This window comes from Cynara cardunculus (genome assembly GCF_001531365.2).
Source record: "Cynara cardunculus var. scolymus isolate 2C chromosome LG 3, CcrdV1, whole genome shotgun sequence".
In the NCBI taxonomy this organism is placed as follows: domain Eukaryota; kingdom Viridiplantae; phylum Streptophyta; class Magnoliopsida; order Asterales; family Asteraceae; genus Cynara; species Cynara cardunculus.
Window position 1 is genome coordinate 36,725,218 of NC_037530.1, and position 17,205 is coordinate 36,742,422.

Sequence of the window (17,205 nt, forward strand, 5' to 3'; positions counted from 1 at the left end):
CTCGCAAATCAGCGAGGGAAATTTCCCTCGCAAATCCGTCGCTGATATCCGTCGCTGATCCGTCGCTGATAGCATTACCTACGACTAATTGATCGACGGAGTATCAGCGACGGATCAGCGACGGATTGACTTTCAGCGACGGATTTGCGAGGGATTTTTCCGTCGCTGATAGTCTGCATTTTTGTAGTGTATCCTGAGCAACGATCCTCCGTTCTTACGAAATATTTCCTTTTTAATTGATATTTATGTACGATTTTTCGGATCTTTCAATCCATTAATTTTATTAAATTAAATTTTACAAAACATTTTTAATAGACATGCTTGGACTTGGATATCAACATTGACAAAATGAGCCAGAGTTCCTTTTTACTCACGAGCCTCTTATCCAAGCTCGTTCTCAAGTTATATTGATGAGGTCCTCTGAAATATATGAAATATCCTTAAATCTCTTAATTAATAAAATATGTCGTTTTTATCTAGTCAATGCTACCCCTTAGAATGGATGCGAAAGTGTGTGTCTAGTTCCTATATGTTGTGGACCCTCGGATCTCATACCATTGGAAAATATCTCTCGAAAAGAGCTCTTATAGAAAGGGTTACATAAATGCATATTTGATTATACGTGTCTAACAAATGTAAGACTCGACCAAATCCAAGATCCAACCACTAATGCAATATTACATATTCATTTAAATATGAGTGGTTAATGTTACGTATTCATTTGAATATGAGTGATTCTTTTACTTACTGACATCATATACTGAATAATGATTGGACGAATACATGACCCGACCAATTAGGATTGCTAAAACTACAGGTTCTAAAGAAGAGCATTAAGGTTGACAACGGGTAGGGTAACAACTATTCATTATCCTATCCATTTAAAATAGTAGATAGCAAAAAACGGGTAATTGAAAATCTTATCTATATCCATACCCTACACATTGAGATAACATGTAACAAAATTGGTAATGGATAACTGATAGAAAAGATCTACATTTTGAATTACAAATAATATTGCTAAACATCAAAACATATAAATAAAATATAAACTTATAACTACAGTAATCTTCTACATCTAATTTGTTCTAATAAACATTGTGTTGTCATTCTAAAATAATATGAAAATTTAAAGACATAATCCTTTTCCTGCTTGTTTCTCATTTAATCATCACGAACTATTTTGGTCGAGAAATATGAAAATTAAATTATAACTACACATTAATATACAAAATATATGATAAATTACAAGGAAAGAAATTAATTAACTATATATAATTATGTGTGTGTATGTGTTGGAGTCAAACAGAAGAACATCAAATATAAGTAGGAGGTTTGAAATGATAAAAAAATAAACTGCAGAAAGGTTTCTGAAGTTTATGCACATACAAAAAAATAGGAGTTTCTTGTGATAGACAACTTCTTGTTAACACAACAACTACATTATACAGTGGGTATTGTCCAATATATATATTCACATAGACTGCAGGATACCAAGGGATGCAACCCTTCACAAACGACACACCTATAAGGGTTGACAGTTATATAACTGTCAACAGTAACTGGCCATCAGATATAAACCCAAAACTTGACTACCATGACTAGCTTACATTTTAACAGTATGTGTATATATATACGTAAAAAATTTCACATTGTGAACCAAACACATTACGAATCAAATATATCTTAATTAATACATTGAATATTATACATGGATGTAAAAAAATTATGTGAAACAAAACCTTAAGGTAGAAGTTCTTATGGATCTTACAAATTTTAGAGTTTTTAAATGATTAAGTTACAATATGTATGTGTGTGTACATACATATAACAAATAACCTGTTTACTTTTTCTATTGCCAATTTTAAGAAACGAGAACATGCATATAGTTTTTCTCATACCAGAATCAATCAAGCAATGGTTGATAGTATCTTCTTTAAAAACTTCTCTCAAGATTAAAATACTATTTTCTAACAAATTGTGATATTCAAATACTACTGTGTCTGAAAGCATACAGCAATTTTGTATTTTTGTGGACATTAAAAAACTAAAATGAATGATTAAAAAAAGATGGTCATCCCAAACACATGCTTCAAAACATTTATCAGCTTATGCTTCAGGACCATTTCTTGTTTGGGTGCATTTAAATCCATAGATATGGGATAATTGCAAGAACGGTCCACAAAGTTATACATAAATATAGAAACTACCCCAGTTCTCAGAATATTTTCAGGAATGAATAAAACTAAATGGTAATGACTGATGAAATATAAGCATATTTAAGTAGTTTTAGATTGCAAGGATTCCAAAATCCATTACCCTAACAAATATTGATTTAACATGCATATCATTATGTATGATAAATTACTGTTATTTTCTTTACATTAAATTTTTGAATATGAAAAGCAGGGGTTAAGATGGTAATAATAAAAACATCAGGGGGTTGAATGAATCAACCTATAATACCAAAACGCCAAAAGTTGTTTAATTACCTTTTTTTTTCTTTTGAAAAAAAGAAAAATAATGTATTCCAAAAAGTTATATTTAAGCATAGGAATTGGCTCGGACCCTTGGAGAATCCAGTCCATCCGTCTTGGGGATTCTCTAGTTTAAGGATGGGAATCCCTGTTTGTTTCAAACCTGGAATGAGGATAGGGATAGGAATAGGAATAGGGACGAGTATCACACTCTTTGCCCTGTCTCATACCCGTTATATATTAATAATAGATTAGATATAAATTATTTATTTGAACTAAATCGGTAATACATAATTTCTTATTTCCTAACTAAATTTATAATCTAAAATTGTTATTTGTTAAATGTCAGTATGTAATATTTTGGATGTCAAGTCAAAATACAATTACTCGATATGTTTTAGATATTACTCGATATGGTTTTGGTACATTTGACATTAAGGGGCTGTTTGTTTTTAATAAAAAAACTCTTAATGTCCTCTTAAGTCTGAATCGGTCAGACATAAGAGGATTCAGTGTGTTTTTTTTTTCAATTAAGAGCTTAAAAACTCTTATTAGGTCTGAAAATTTAAGTGGTTGAGAAACCTCTTATTACCTCTTATTTCAAATCGTCGCCTATCTACTCTGATCTATTTACGCTCGATTTCTCTGGATCAACTCTTATGTCTCGATCTCTCATCTCTCAACTCTGTCAACTGTCAACTGTCAATCCATATCAACTCTCGATCTCTCATCTTCAAACTTCAGATTTCAGACACAAAAAACAAACAGTCTGATTGATTCAGATTTCAGATTTCAGACTTCAGCACCACCTCTTAAAAATCGTGAATTCAGACTTCAGACTTCAGCACCTCTTAAAAAACAAACGCCACCTAAGTTTTTTCTTTATCAAATTGAATTTCTTTTATGTAGCTTATTAATTATCATATGATATTGTGATTTTTTTGTATTAAATTAATAACTCCTTTTGATTTCAATTTTATTGGAAATTTGTGAAATTTAAACATATGTGATGTCTCATATATTTGATTTAAAATAGTTTTACATAAACGGAAAAAATCTCCGTTTCCCGCTAGGGATGAGAATATGATCATATTTCCAGACGGGGACGGGACGGGGATATGGACATAGATGAGGGATCGGGGACGGGATGGGGATTGAGGTCCTCGCCCCATTCCCATGCCTAGTTATATTTGATTTTAATCTAATGATACTCTATTTTAATAACAACAAAAAATAAAGATCGTAGTGGTTGTTAATCGAACGCTTACCTAGTAAGCACTTACCGGGTCACTTACCTTACCGAATGAAAATGGCAAGAACCGAAAACCTTACTTGGTAAATGAGGATGACGACTCTTACCCTGTAAGCACTTACCGAGAAAATTGTTGGGTACACTGTTGTGTTGATGGACTAGAATTTTACCTGATAAAGTAAACGAGAGTGTGATACTTCTACCCACAAGTGCTTACCAGGCTAAGCAACAAAAAGAGTGATAAATAAACATTTTAAATGAATAGAGAACTTAAAGGTTGGCTAGAAAGCATGAAAGGAAAAAAAACAAAGTTTAGGTTATGGAACATAAACAAGATAAGCTTTGAAACAATATTTGCATCCAAGGCACGTTAACAATCATTGAATGTGATCATATATAATAGTAAAATCCATCTTTTAATCCGTGTTTTACTAATGACATTAAGTCACATCAGAATTTGGGACAACGAGTGTGTGACAGACAAACGAGTGGTAAGAATTTGGGACAACGAGTTTTCATCCATTAAGATATGGGCATCTTATCATATCTCCTCTGCACATTTTTTATTGTTAAATACACACCTACATAAACAGCTAGATAACAAAGACTGAAAGATAAAAGGATGGGTCATCTTTGAGATTAAATAATTAGAAAGAACGACGATTGTAGTAGTGATTCCAATGAAAAGGACTTGTAACCAACCAATGGGGTCGTTTGGGTTCGTTTTTATTACCGAAGATCCGTGTCTCATCTTCTCGCCTACAACAAGACCCCTCATCTATTGGTTGGCTTGCCTTAACTGCTTTCACACTTCACATCATCCATTTTTCAATTGACCACCGCAAAGCTGAATAATTCAAAATCTCCAATACCTGGAATGGAATGGAATGGAATGGTTGATCTACGTAATTACCACAAAGCAGGACTAGGATTTCCCACTTACAAGAATAGAACAAGGGGATTGGATTGGATTGGATTGGATTGGTAGTCAACTCGTTTTCAAGGAGACTTTTTTAGCAAAAAGAAAAAAAGAAAGAAGGAAAGTGGGGAAACGTCTATAATATAAATCTCGATCAGTCCTACAATGTGGAGGCATCGGCATCTTTGACTTTGACATTTAAGTCGGTCATCCCTCGCATCTTCTGCTTTATATTAGAATTTACGAGTTTTTTTCTTCATTTCACCTAATCCCTGAAATGAAACTAACCTGGTTAAAGAAACCGGCACATTGACATGTCTGAAACCAAGTAAATGATCCTCATCACACCCCAGGTAATTGAAAAATCACAAACATCGGCATCAATTTCTTATAATAACATTTCATTGACCTTATTATATGTGGGAAAAATCACAAGCGTCAAATATTCTATTCTTTTATTTATTAATTAACCTTATATTTGGAAAGCATAGTTCCAACCCACCACTAAAAGCGTTAAAAAAGATGGAACCCACCAGTATCACCCTCTACGTTTGTAGATCAGAATATTGGCCTCTATTTTCTAACTATTAGTACTATATTGAATTTTTATATAAATACTCACACGTGTGTGTATATATATATATATATATATATATATATACATACATTGATAAATTATTTAATATATTAACTAATGTTTATATTAAGTTTATACTTTAGCTATTTTAATAAAATAAAATTACATTATCAAAAATTTGAAAAACATCATATTGGCAATTTAAGGTGATATCTATCAATAAAGAAATTCTTTAAATTTAAAAACATACCATTAGATAAATTATTTTAAGAATAAATAATATTTATAAATTATAAAAAATAATTATGTATTATAAATAAACAGATATGTTTTTTAATGTGAGGTTAGAGTTTAAATTTTTCTTGGTGTTTAATAGTTCTACTATTTTTAATTAAAAACTCAATTCTTATTCTTTTTCAAACAAGCAAAATTAGAATATTTAAGAAATTGAAAGATTTTGTACTTAATATTGATATAAGTTGAGCCCTTATAATACAAGTCTTTATAAACAAAAACCTAAATATGGGAATAAAATGAAAATTTTAGATTCTTTAAATATAGAAAAGAACTATCAATTTTCATAAAGACAAAAAAGTATATGACGATAATAATTAATACGTCTATATGCAAATGACTTAAGAATCGTTACATACACACTTAACCAGTAAACGTTTACTGATAAAATTCGATGCTATCATTTACTTATCGGGTAAGATTTCAGTCCACCAAAACAACATTATATGTAACAATTTGCCCGGTAAGTGTTATCGTTGTAAGAGTCATCGGTATCACTTACCGGGTAAGACTCTCGGTCCTTACCTTCGCTCTTATCGAATAAGATTTTTGGTCTAAGGTAATATGACTTGATAAACATTTAGATAAGTAATCATTTGTTAAGCCACTTAATGTCTACCAAATGTACATTCAAATTAAACTTTAGAATCATAAAATATAAAATTATACTCGATAAAAGTGATAGATAAAATCACAATAAAATATTATTTCTTAATGGTGAAGGAAGGCATAAGCAGTTTCACCGGCTTATGCAACTGTATTTGATTTTGGAGGTTTCAGTTTGAAATAAATGCATATGAAACAATACATGTAGGACTATATTATTGTTTGACAATATAATATAAAAATATATATAAAAAACAATCACTTAAGACAATACTGTATTTACTTGTATTTCTTGCATCACTTTAAAAAACGATATATTATTATTGATTCTCATAGTTATCAATTTTTTTATGTTTCTTATAAAAAAACGCTATATCAATATGATGTTATACTAAAAATTACATGTTATCTAAGAACGGTAAACCTAGGGGCACGTACGCTTTCCCCAACGGCCTCGGAGGTTTGACCTTTCTATAATCGCATGTGATTTTTAGCATCACATGAGATAAAGGCGTTATCATGTTCTCGTAAGTTGACGTTATTCTCATTTGATCCTCTTCCTATCTCTATATCTATAATCAAACTAAACAAAACCAAAATATACAATCTTGACCTCTACCTCAAAGGATAGAATCATGATGTATGCAAGAATCTGAGCAAAATGGAAATGACATGGACAAGGACAAATAGAAAGGGTTAGGATATACATAGTCTAGACTCTAGACCTCTGCTTCAAAGAATAAAGTCGTCGTTTTTATGTAAAAAGTGTGAGCGAAAGGAAAAAGACAATGGACAAAGGACAAAAAGGATAATCAAGAATAACATAGAATAAGCCACAACAAAATAAGAGGAAAAGGCACAAAAACCAGAATAATCAATTTTCTCAACCAAATCCATTTTTAAGTTATTTTTTTAATTAAATTCTTTTTTTAACCAAAGTTTATGCAAATGTTTGCATAAACTTGTTTTTCAGATTAAAAAATATCTTTATGCAAATTTGCATAAAGATTTTTTTTTAATATGATAATAGGCTTTACGCAAATGCCTAATGCTCGTAAACACTAGCTAAAATGGGAATTCAGATCCAAAAAGGCTAAAAGATGAATTTGATTAGGAAGATTGGCTATTTTGATCAATTTCCCCACAAAAATTGCATCTTATCCATACAGAATCCCGAAATTTTTGCTGTCTTTCCCTCGCTCTCTCTTCTTCCTACATTCTAAAAATACCAACTACATGTCCCAAAGTTAAACCTACTACCCTACTTCTGCATCTTCAATAATTCCTATCAGATGGCATGTCATCGGAAATGTCTAGGACCGCCATGTCCAACCTCATTGCTCATCTCATGTCCTCCTTAGTCGTCCCCTCTTCCTCGGCCCTTTGACCATAACACTCTCTGCTCTCCCTACCGTTGGTCTCCTGCACATGTGTCCAAACCACTGCAATCATCCTTGTCTCAATTTATTGGTGATATACACAACCCCCAACTCTACTATAAGTGCCCCATTCGGTATCATGTCAAACAAGGTTCGGTAACAAGTCCATCTAAGCATCCTCCTTTCTAGAACTTCCAACTTCCTAGCATGCACTTTCCTTTGGGGCCTAATACATGGTTGGTCTAATGGCTACCCAGCAAAATTTTCCTTTCAACTTTTGTGGAACCTTTTTGTAGCCACAAGCCCACAACACCCTGTGGCAGCTCGAAACTTTAGTCACCATGCCTTTATGCAGTGCGTTATGTCATCATCTCCTTCTGCTTGAATCATGGAGCCCCGATACTTGAAAGAATGCTTTTGGGATACCATATGATATCCCTTCAATGTTAACTTTTACCCCCTCACCATTGCATTCCCTTCCCAACTGAAATTGCACCACATGCATTCTGTCTTAGAATGACACTGAAATTGTACCACATGTATTCTATCTTAGAGCGACTAATGGAAAACATTGTGTTTCCAAAGCCGCCCTCCATTACTCAATATATTCGTATCCCGTTCTCATTAGTTTGAAAACAGGAACAAAGCAAAACCACAAGGAGAGAAATTAGGGAGCAACAAATGGATTAAGGAATTGAATCATGATTTGTAACTAAGCGAACTAGATCAGTTACATGAGATAATTCAAACTAGGGTACAAACATAGATGATCTTTTTTAGTATTTGAATAGTTGTATGAGAATGCTATTTGTTACGGTTCATAATTCCATGTTTTAGAACTTTTATGCATGTTCATATTTCACCAATACATATAATTACCAGTCATTGTACTTTACAGGTTCAGATGTGACAAAGTGGCCCCACACCACGTCGATTCGAATTTGAGATCTCGAACATTCAATTATCTCAATCATGCAGAGTTTAGTGTGATTGTATGCATAACAAAGTTTAGTATTTGTGATCAACTATGAGTTATCAGATTTATGCATTCGTTCAGATTGCATGTTTTGATCAAAGTGTGTTGGCATCTTTGTTGCCATATGTTCACAAAAGGATTTTGCTAGTCATTTAACACGAAAACCATGAACTCACTGATAGTGAAACTGATTAGTAGTATGTACCTCAGAGGCATGCAAGGTGAAAAGGCATGTAGGAAAAAACAGGTTGTAGTTCTCTACTAATATATGTATGTATGTATGTATGTATGTATATGTATGTATTATGTATCATATTGTAAGTGATATAAGTATGGTTTGTCATTTGCTGCAAACGGTTAGAGTACGTTGATGATAGCATCGAAGTAGTGATGATGTTTGTTAAACATCGCAACCCTAGAAAGTCCCAACTGACTACTCTGACTGCCAACTTAGTTCGTCAAGGACTTGTTAATTCAAAGCCATTTGCATCCATAAAGCGTCTCCCTTCAGACATAAAATTTATGATTGTCATCCACTATTTCCATTGCATCTCCCAAGGCTATGCATTAATGAAACCTGTAGGACCGACGCATCATAGACCTCTTCTAACCATGTGTGGGAAGAGAAAATGGGTTACTTTAGGTCTATCATTTACAAAGTCCCACATCTACTTGTCAAAAGACCCAAACTCATCACCTATCTTCACCATCACCACATGTAGAGCAATCAGACTCAATATTTGATTATATCAAGTTGCATTTTATTGAAATATGGGGTTGTAGTCTTCTAGATATCTCTCTTCCATCTCATTGCTACCACATACCAAGTCGTATTATATTGAAATATGGGGTTGTGGATCCTCCATTTTCTGTATTTACCGGCCACAAATGCAGAAATGAATTGAACATTTATCAGGATGGGGACTAGAAAAGTCTATCTTCCATAAAGCCATTGAACCAATGACCACTGGTGGCCTACTAACCATGTTAAATTAAATAAGCCGTAGGACTTCAAGTTCAAGCATCTAGATCTTAGAATCGTATTATTCGGCCATTTAATGCTATGGAGAAAATTTCATCAACCTCAGCACACAAATATAGACTTGTTGCTTTGCTTTTGGGAATAAGCACAGAAACTTATAAACCAAACAAGACTGCAATGTAGAGATTATGAATAACAAATAACAAACGAAAATGACATACCTTGCAAACATGGCCAGCATTTTGAATTATTCCTGGTAGCTTCGCCTCTGACGAAAGAGAAGTGGCAAGATTCCCCAGTTAGGCTATCTTGTTATCATTTATTTGAGACCGCAATGGGATCCAATTCATAAAATACTTCTCTCCAAGCATGTCATTACAAATCAAGAAGGTTATATCACCACAAGAGTAGTATCATGAGATTAAATTCATTTCTTAGTTGCACAAAACACAAGATAATATAGATATGCCTAAATAAATGCCTCTTACTGAAGATAGTAACATTCAGCCGAAGCAGTGATAAGCTGAGCAACTCAAACAATCCCCTGAAAGATGTCAAGGTCAAATATTAAAATATGCTTAGAGCAAAAAGCTGATGAAATGACATTCCACAAAAAATCATAGAAAGGACATTAATGTTTTTAACACATACTTATCATCATGGAAAGCAGCAGAAGAAGCAACTTAAAAAGAATAAAGATAAAAAGATGGAGCTGTTAGTATAATATATCCAAAAATGTCAGAAGAAATCTAGGCCTAAAACTAGACTACATCCGGCCACAAAATGGTTCAAAACCAACTTGCAAGATGTCAGATTTTCAGAGAATGATTTGTGACAAACAGTACTTTGAATAAAACTGTAGTACTTGATGAAGAGGTACACCAGTTTCAGGGTTCTAAAAGGCATGTCTTAGTGGCTGCCATGGTGCAAGACTGTCATGTTAAACCCCGTGGCGGTTGTGGAAGGCAAGGCAGGCACGTTATGGCGCAAGTTTTTTTAAGGTGTTATTTGACTTCTTGAAAAGTTTAATCTTATTTTTACTTTTTGCGTAGTTATGAACTCTTGATATAATGCGCTTTGTAAGCTCTCTCTCTCTCTCTCTCTCTCTCTCTCTCTCTATCTATCCATCTATCTATCTATCTATCTATATATATGGCATATGGTATATGGTATATGATATCAATATATGCCTATTCTTCTTTTTATACGAATTCAAATTGTTTAATATTATTGAGTAATACTTGAAAAACATATATGTATATATATAACTAAAATATGATATATGAACTTGCCGCCTTATAGCCACGTCTTGAAAAATGCCGTTGCCTTGCCGTGACTCCTAAAGGCTTGAGATTTGACCTCGCCACCATACCACGTCTCATGCCATTGAGAACCTTGGGTTGACAAAAAATGAACGAAAAGAGAAAGTATAAATTGGTGAATCCCCTAGGCTTGCATTGGAGATGAACAGACCAACTCAAGAATGGTGTTGTCTCACCTTCTCCTCAATCAATGCCACTCCAACCTTCTTCATATAATTCTAATCCTATCCCTCATTGTGTGGCTGGTTCAAGGGATTTGCCAACCTTACAAAACATATTTTCAATATTAAAAAGAACAGATAAGTGTATGAGCACGACACACTTGTACTGGCAGGACAGCAACAATGACAACACCAATTAGCCTTAGTGACTGATCAACTCAAGATATTGAAGGGGCTTTATGTCACTCCATCATATTGGAGCTTTCCTTAGTTTGGTGGACGCAGATCAGGGAAGATACATTTGTGTAAAAGATACATGTCACATGTCCTTCTCCAACGATCTTACTTCCTTCTCATAAATATATTCTATCTTAATTAACTCCTTCACCCTTTTAAGGATTGTATTATACTTGTCACTTAGATGTTATTGAATAAATTGCAAAGACAATAACAAACGTTGAGAATGATATAATGTTAAAGCACTTCCTTGCATAATGATGGGAGTATGAATCTAGGATTAAAATATTTCTTTATTACATTTCTACGATAGATGATCATAGACGACCTCTTTACCATTATGTATAAATAGAAGCCCCCCAGGGGGGGGGGGGTAGATCAATAGATCTTCCTGGTACATTACTTGTTTTTTTTAGCTTTGACTGGCATATATTTAACAAAAACTAGATGACAATAAAACTCACAGGGGTTAACCCAAGAAACTACTCTCCTCTTTTGAAGCACCATATGCACCCAAGCCAAATGAATGCTGACTTTTAATATCTTAGTCAATAGTAGCTTGGTCAGCTACTATCCAAATGACTAAGAAAGAAGAAGCATAGGATAATAATTATGTGCAAGCTGTAAGATATCTCCTTATTTGCAAAATGATATGCATTTGAGTCTTGTCACTTACCCCTCTATGCATGCAAGTAGAAGAGATGGAAAAGAAGGTATGGAGGCATTACTAGCTCCACACATCTCTAGAGTACAAGCATACTTTATATGCATTTTTGCTATTGTCTTCCAGGTTAACAATCACACTATGCTGTTAATATCGCGATATATTGGCGATATATCGGATATCGGACCTAGGCAAAATATCGTCCCCGATATTATCGACGATATTTTCCGATTTTTCCTGATATTTAGCGATATTTTGATGTATATATCGGACCGATATATCGATTTTTAGGGTTCAATTATTTGGGCTTTTGTTATTTCATGGGCTTAGTTTTTTGGGCTTGGTAACATAATATTAGGTCTGAAATTAATAGTCTGCCTTCCAACGGTCTTCTTCCTTTCTTTTCATCTTTACGACTTCACACTTCACAGACACCTAGTTCACTTCACGAATCACGACTTCAGACTTCTCACAACTTCAGACTTCTCACGGAGTCACGGTTTGGCTTCTCTTCTCGGTCTCCTCTGCTTACCAAGTTGCTACAGTCACAGCAGCAACCGGCAGCAACTGTTGGCGTTGAATGTTTATACAGCCTATAGCAACAGCAATCGACAGCAACAGCAGCCACCTGAGTTCCTGCCTTCCTGGTCAACTCAGCCTCCAACAGTTCCTCAACACAGCCTAGTGACTCCGTTATGTTTTAATTTTGAAACTATATTTCTAAACTCTAATTAATGCATATTATATATATAATTCTAAGAAATATTATGTTAACCGCTATTTTGGACMGATATATCACCGATATAACCGATATATCGAATATCGGTCCTGACCGATATTTTGTATTCTGACCGATATAACAGCATAGCAATCACAACATATCCCAATTCAGCGCTTAAAAACCTCGAGAATTTAGATCGATCACTTACAAGCATACATTATATAGAAGCTATAAAAAAAGTACAAGATACCGATATATACAGGTACATAACTCCCACGTGTATTCAACTAACTCAACTCTCAGTTTGAGGGTGAGAATATTCCTCATGACATGATCACAATATTATAAAAGACTATTTGTGTCCTTAATATCCTTCTAACTCTCATCACTAGAAAAGAAGACGTTAAAGCATATTTCATGATTGTCTCATACCAAGTATCCCACTACACAAGGGATTACAGATAAACCTTATCGTTCTCAACATCAGATTCACTGTTCTTTGTCAATATGCTTGTAGACCTCACTTGCTAAATGCATGAGTTTTTTGGTCCAAGTTGCCTTATTTTTAAGTATGCACAACATTTCTAGTACAAATGCCCTTTTTTTATACTTCAAAAATATAAAAAAGTCAAATGCCATTGTCGCAGAACCAGGTAGAAGGTAACAAACACTAGAAACTATATGAAGAAACAATCAACTAAGAATGGCTATCATGATGACCAAATAATTCCCGAAACATAACAAAAGAGGCGTCTATTTTGGTAGACTCTTCTATGAGCCTGAAGGACAAATTAACAACTACTTGTTGTAGTTTAGGAGAAATTGATACTCATCTAACAATTAATTAACTGAAAACTGGAACCAAAACAAAAAGGAGAGGATTTCAATTAATTACTCTAGATGCATAAGGCAGAGGAGCATATTTCAAAATTTGACTTACCTTTTAATGCAATTACCTTCCACAGAACAAATACCTACAGACTAGGTAATAAATGATGAGGCCACTATATCAGGAGCTGACATCAATATATCATACACCTAATTTTCCTTGCAAGAACTCAAAACTTACAATAAGGGCAAAGCATTCCGCACTCCAAATTATAAAAGTTATGCATGTAGAAAGCTTTTAATGTGAATGTATCAGAGTGCGTTCAATAGTCTTATCATTGTTACTTCGATTCTGCTAGTCTCCATGTTCAAAAACCTAACAAACCTCTTGAAACATTCTAAAGTTTCCCCATTCTCGCAATTTTCGAAGCATTAAGCCTCTCTGGATTGGAGAAACAGACTGCTTCTTCCCAGTGTAGGTGTCACACTCCTATGACTTATCTAGACGCTCGACTGCATGAAGAAGCAGAAGAGGCGTCCGATGAGAACGACGCATTCAACGACAAGTTCGAGTTCGACAACTTAGAATCCTTCTCTCACAAAATCAATGACGGAGAAAGAGATATCAATCTAGATTTCATATGTGCATTGTTAGTGGCAGTGAACAAAGACGGTGGCTTCCGAACTTGTGGTTTTTCAACTTTATTCATGGTCGATATCACGAATCTCGGTGGCTATGACTTTCGAAATAGTAGTATTAGGTGAAGCAACGGTAATGTTCTTGAGAGAATTAAGCAATGTTTGGAGGTGCATTATGGATAAACAATTTGAAGTCACTAAAATTGAAACCCTAGAAAACGAAAATTAAGCCTTACAATGAGATATAGATGAGCAGTGAAGTTTACGTCATTGACGAAGGCGAAGCTCCATGGATGAGAAGAAAAATGATGATCGATGAAAGGAGCGAGAACAACGGTTCGCCGGCGTAGGTTTTTCTGTTACAGAAGTGTTCCGCATCGAATGCTATAATTGTTTACCATCAAATTAGGGTGTTGAAGGTTAAGGAAGTGTTATGAAGTAAAATTATTAAGAAGCAGATTTTTTTTTTTTTTTTTTGACAAATAAGATTCATCTGTTAACAATTTAGAATACATCTTTTAATTGAACTATTAAAAGGTAAACAAACAACTCCTCCGTTTGGATGATCTCTTGTAACCGCCAAACCGGAAAGGGTTCCTTTTCGTGAACCCCATTACTGATACGGAAAAAACGACTTGACATATAAATTGAGTGGTGGAATGTTGTCAGATTTGGTTTAAGTTTTGCTCTATTAAAAATATTTGAACGTCTCATGTTCAAATTGAAGAAGAAATAAAAATCTTTTTATGGTCATGGAGGTTCAAATGCGATAACTCCAGACTATCTACAAAGCAGATGGTCGTTCTGATGATTAATCGTCTCACATAGCAAGTTGGATATCCAGGTTAATAGAAAAAATCCAATGGTCATAGTTGTAAGTTGTAACTTTCTCGAGAAAAAAATGGATGAAAATGGTTTGTGTTTTTTAAACTTTTGAAGGAAATAATAACAAGTTTCCTCTTAAAACTTTGGAATGTGGGAGAAAAAGGAAGGAAATGAAAGTAAAAAAGTTAAAAATCTATAAAAACATTATTAAAATTACAAAACTACTCATCTTTTTATAATGAATGACATATTTTTAAGGGCAAAATGCATGGAAAAAATAGCATACTTTAATTTGATTCACATTCTCGAAACGTACTCTTAAAACTTCCATTTTGATACCTAAGATATAAAGTTTTAAACATTTAAATACTCGAGTAACCGGTTGAAATATTAACCGGTTACTATGCTGATGTGACGAGTGATGAGATGAAATTGAGTTAAATAGCAAATAATACTGAGTTGGATACATCAACATGGAAACCGGTTAATGTTTCAACCGGTTACTCATACACTTAAATGTCTAAAACTTTACATATTAAGTATCAATATGAAAGTTTTGAAAGCACGTTACCCAAAATAAAAATCAAGTCAAAGTATATTATTTTTTCATGCAATTTGCCCTATTTTTAAATGATACATTTTTCATTCTTTCAAAAACACAAATAAAAAATTGTTTTTCTTTATTTCTCTTTCCTCCATTTCTTTCTTTTCTTTTCTTTTCCTCCCTAAATTCGACAACATTGTATTAGAGATAGCCAAATACCAGTCCCAAGACGGATTGGTTCCTTCATTTCCTTTTCGTAACTGGTCACGACCATAAACCCATGGCCCGGTCTCCTTTAACCATAACCGGTCCGGTCCTAGGCCCATCCCAAATCGGTCCCAAGTTTTTTTTCCAAAGAATAATCTTGAACATATAAAAATCAACTTTCATGATTTTTTTAATGATATCTTATTGAAATACACTTTAAAATCTTTAATTGCGTCATTTAAATACATTTTAAATAAAAAATATTGCACATGTTTTTATAATTACAATTTTTGGAGTTTAGTATTAAAACACTTTTAAAAACTTGAAAAACTTAGAAGAAGAACTTGAAGATTTTGATACAAAAAAAAAACTTGAAAATCTTTTTGAAACCTTCAAAAAGTTTGATATATAATTTATAAAAACTTTTTTTTAAATCGGACCTATATATAACGGGTCCCTGGCCGGTTATACCTTATTTTGGTAAAAATCATAATAAATTACAGACCGTCGGGCCAGTCCTAGGTTGGGCCCGACCTATTTTGATAATCTCTAATTGTTAGGGACGTCATAGAACACGACCCATCATAGGTTGTATATGGGTTAGTTGGTCGGGTTGAAAACATTTGAATAACCTAATCTAATAGTTGCGGTTTGAGAAATATCAACTGAACATAGCTCATACCTACTATACGTGTGGGTTTGGATTGGTCAAGATGTACCTCAATTACAATATTATTAAGCGACTCTGTTTAAACAAAGTAGATTAAAATAAGAACATACAAATAAGGGTAACAAACTCAAAAAAAGAGTTGAAGGTTCGTGTAAATAGGAAAGTAAAATTATGGTTGAATTGGTGATATAATTATGAATATTACTAATTAAGGGTTGGTGTAATGTCTAAATGTACATATATTAATTAAGGATTTAACAATAAGATAAAACCCATTATCCATGGGGTTTCGTATTTGAAATTACTTCTTGTTCAGATTGATAGCATTTCGAGTTGAGGTCGGTCGGGTTATGGTATCATTATAATGCAAAAAAAAGAATATTTAATCGATTTCAAAGATTAATTCAATAGATTGAGAGAATTGATGAAATTAATACTAGGTTTAGAAAAACTAAAAAAGAGTATGACTAACTATAATTTAGGATTTTAAAAAATGATTAAATAAATAAGTATATTTATAATATTTAAAATATATATGTATATATATTTCTAGTTTTTGGACGGATCAGGCAATCAAAAATCAAATCAAACCCTAACCCAAATATCCTCCAAAAGTCAGGTTTTGGATTTTCGGATTTCAAGGTATTCAAGTTTTGTATAAACACCTTATTTTCAGTTCGGGTTCTAGTCCAGATTTCAGACTCTTCGAGTTTTGCACACCCCTAATTCCAAGTTGGGGTGGTCGATCTTTGTGCACCCCTAGATAGGAAATTTCACCACATCCCTTTGTGCTTTTCAGAAAAGGGGGGTTGTTGTTGCCTTTTATTCTTCTTCATTTTATGGGTACTTAATTTTTTTACAACGTCAAATTGTCGAAAATTACTTCTGGATCAAGTTGAAGCCTGATTCAGATGTATTATCTATA

General features: G+C 33.5%; 1 long non-coding RNA gene across 2 annotated transcripts; it reads right to left on the bottom strand.

Moving 5' to 3' along the window:
- Positions 1-4,393: 4,393 nt before the first annotated feature.
- LOC112510294 lies at positions 4,394-14,402 on the bottom strand. 2 transcript variants are annotated; one of them, XR_003068917.1, is made up of 4 exons: positions 14,271-14,402; positions 9,951-10,006; positions 9,684-9,823; positions 4,394-4,920 (listed from the first exon to the last, which is right to left on the bottom strand). It is a non-coding gene; the product is annotated as an uncharacterized LOC112510294 (long non-coding RNA). The 2 variants fall into 2 exon arrangements; XR_003068916.1 differs by having other exon boundaries at positions 9,684-10,006.
- Positions 14,403-17,205: the final 2,803 nt, after the last annotated feature.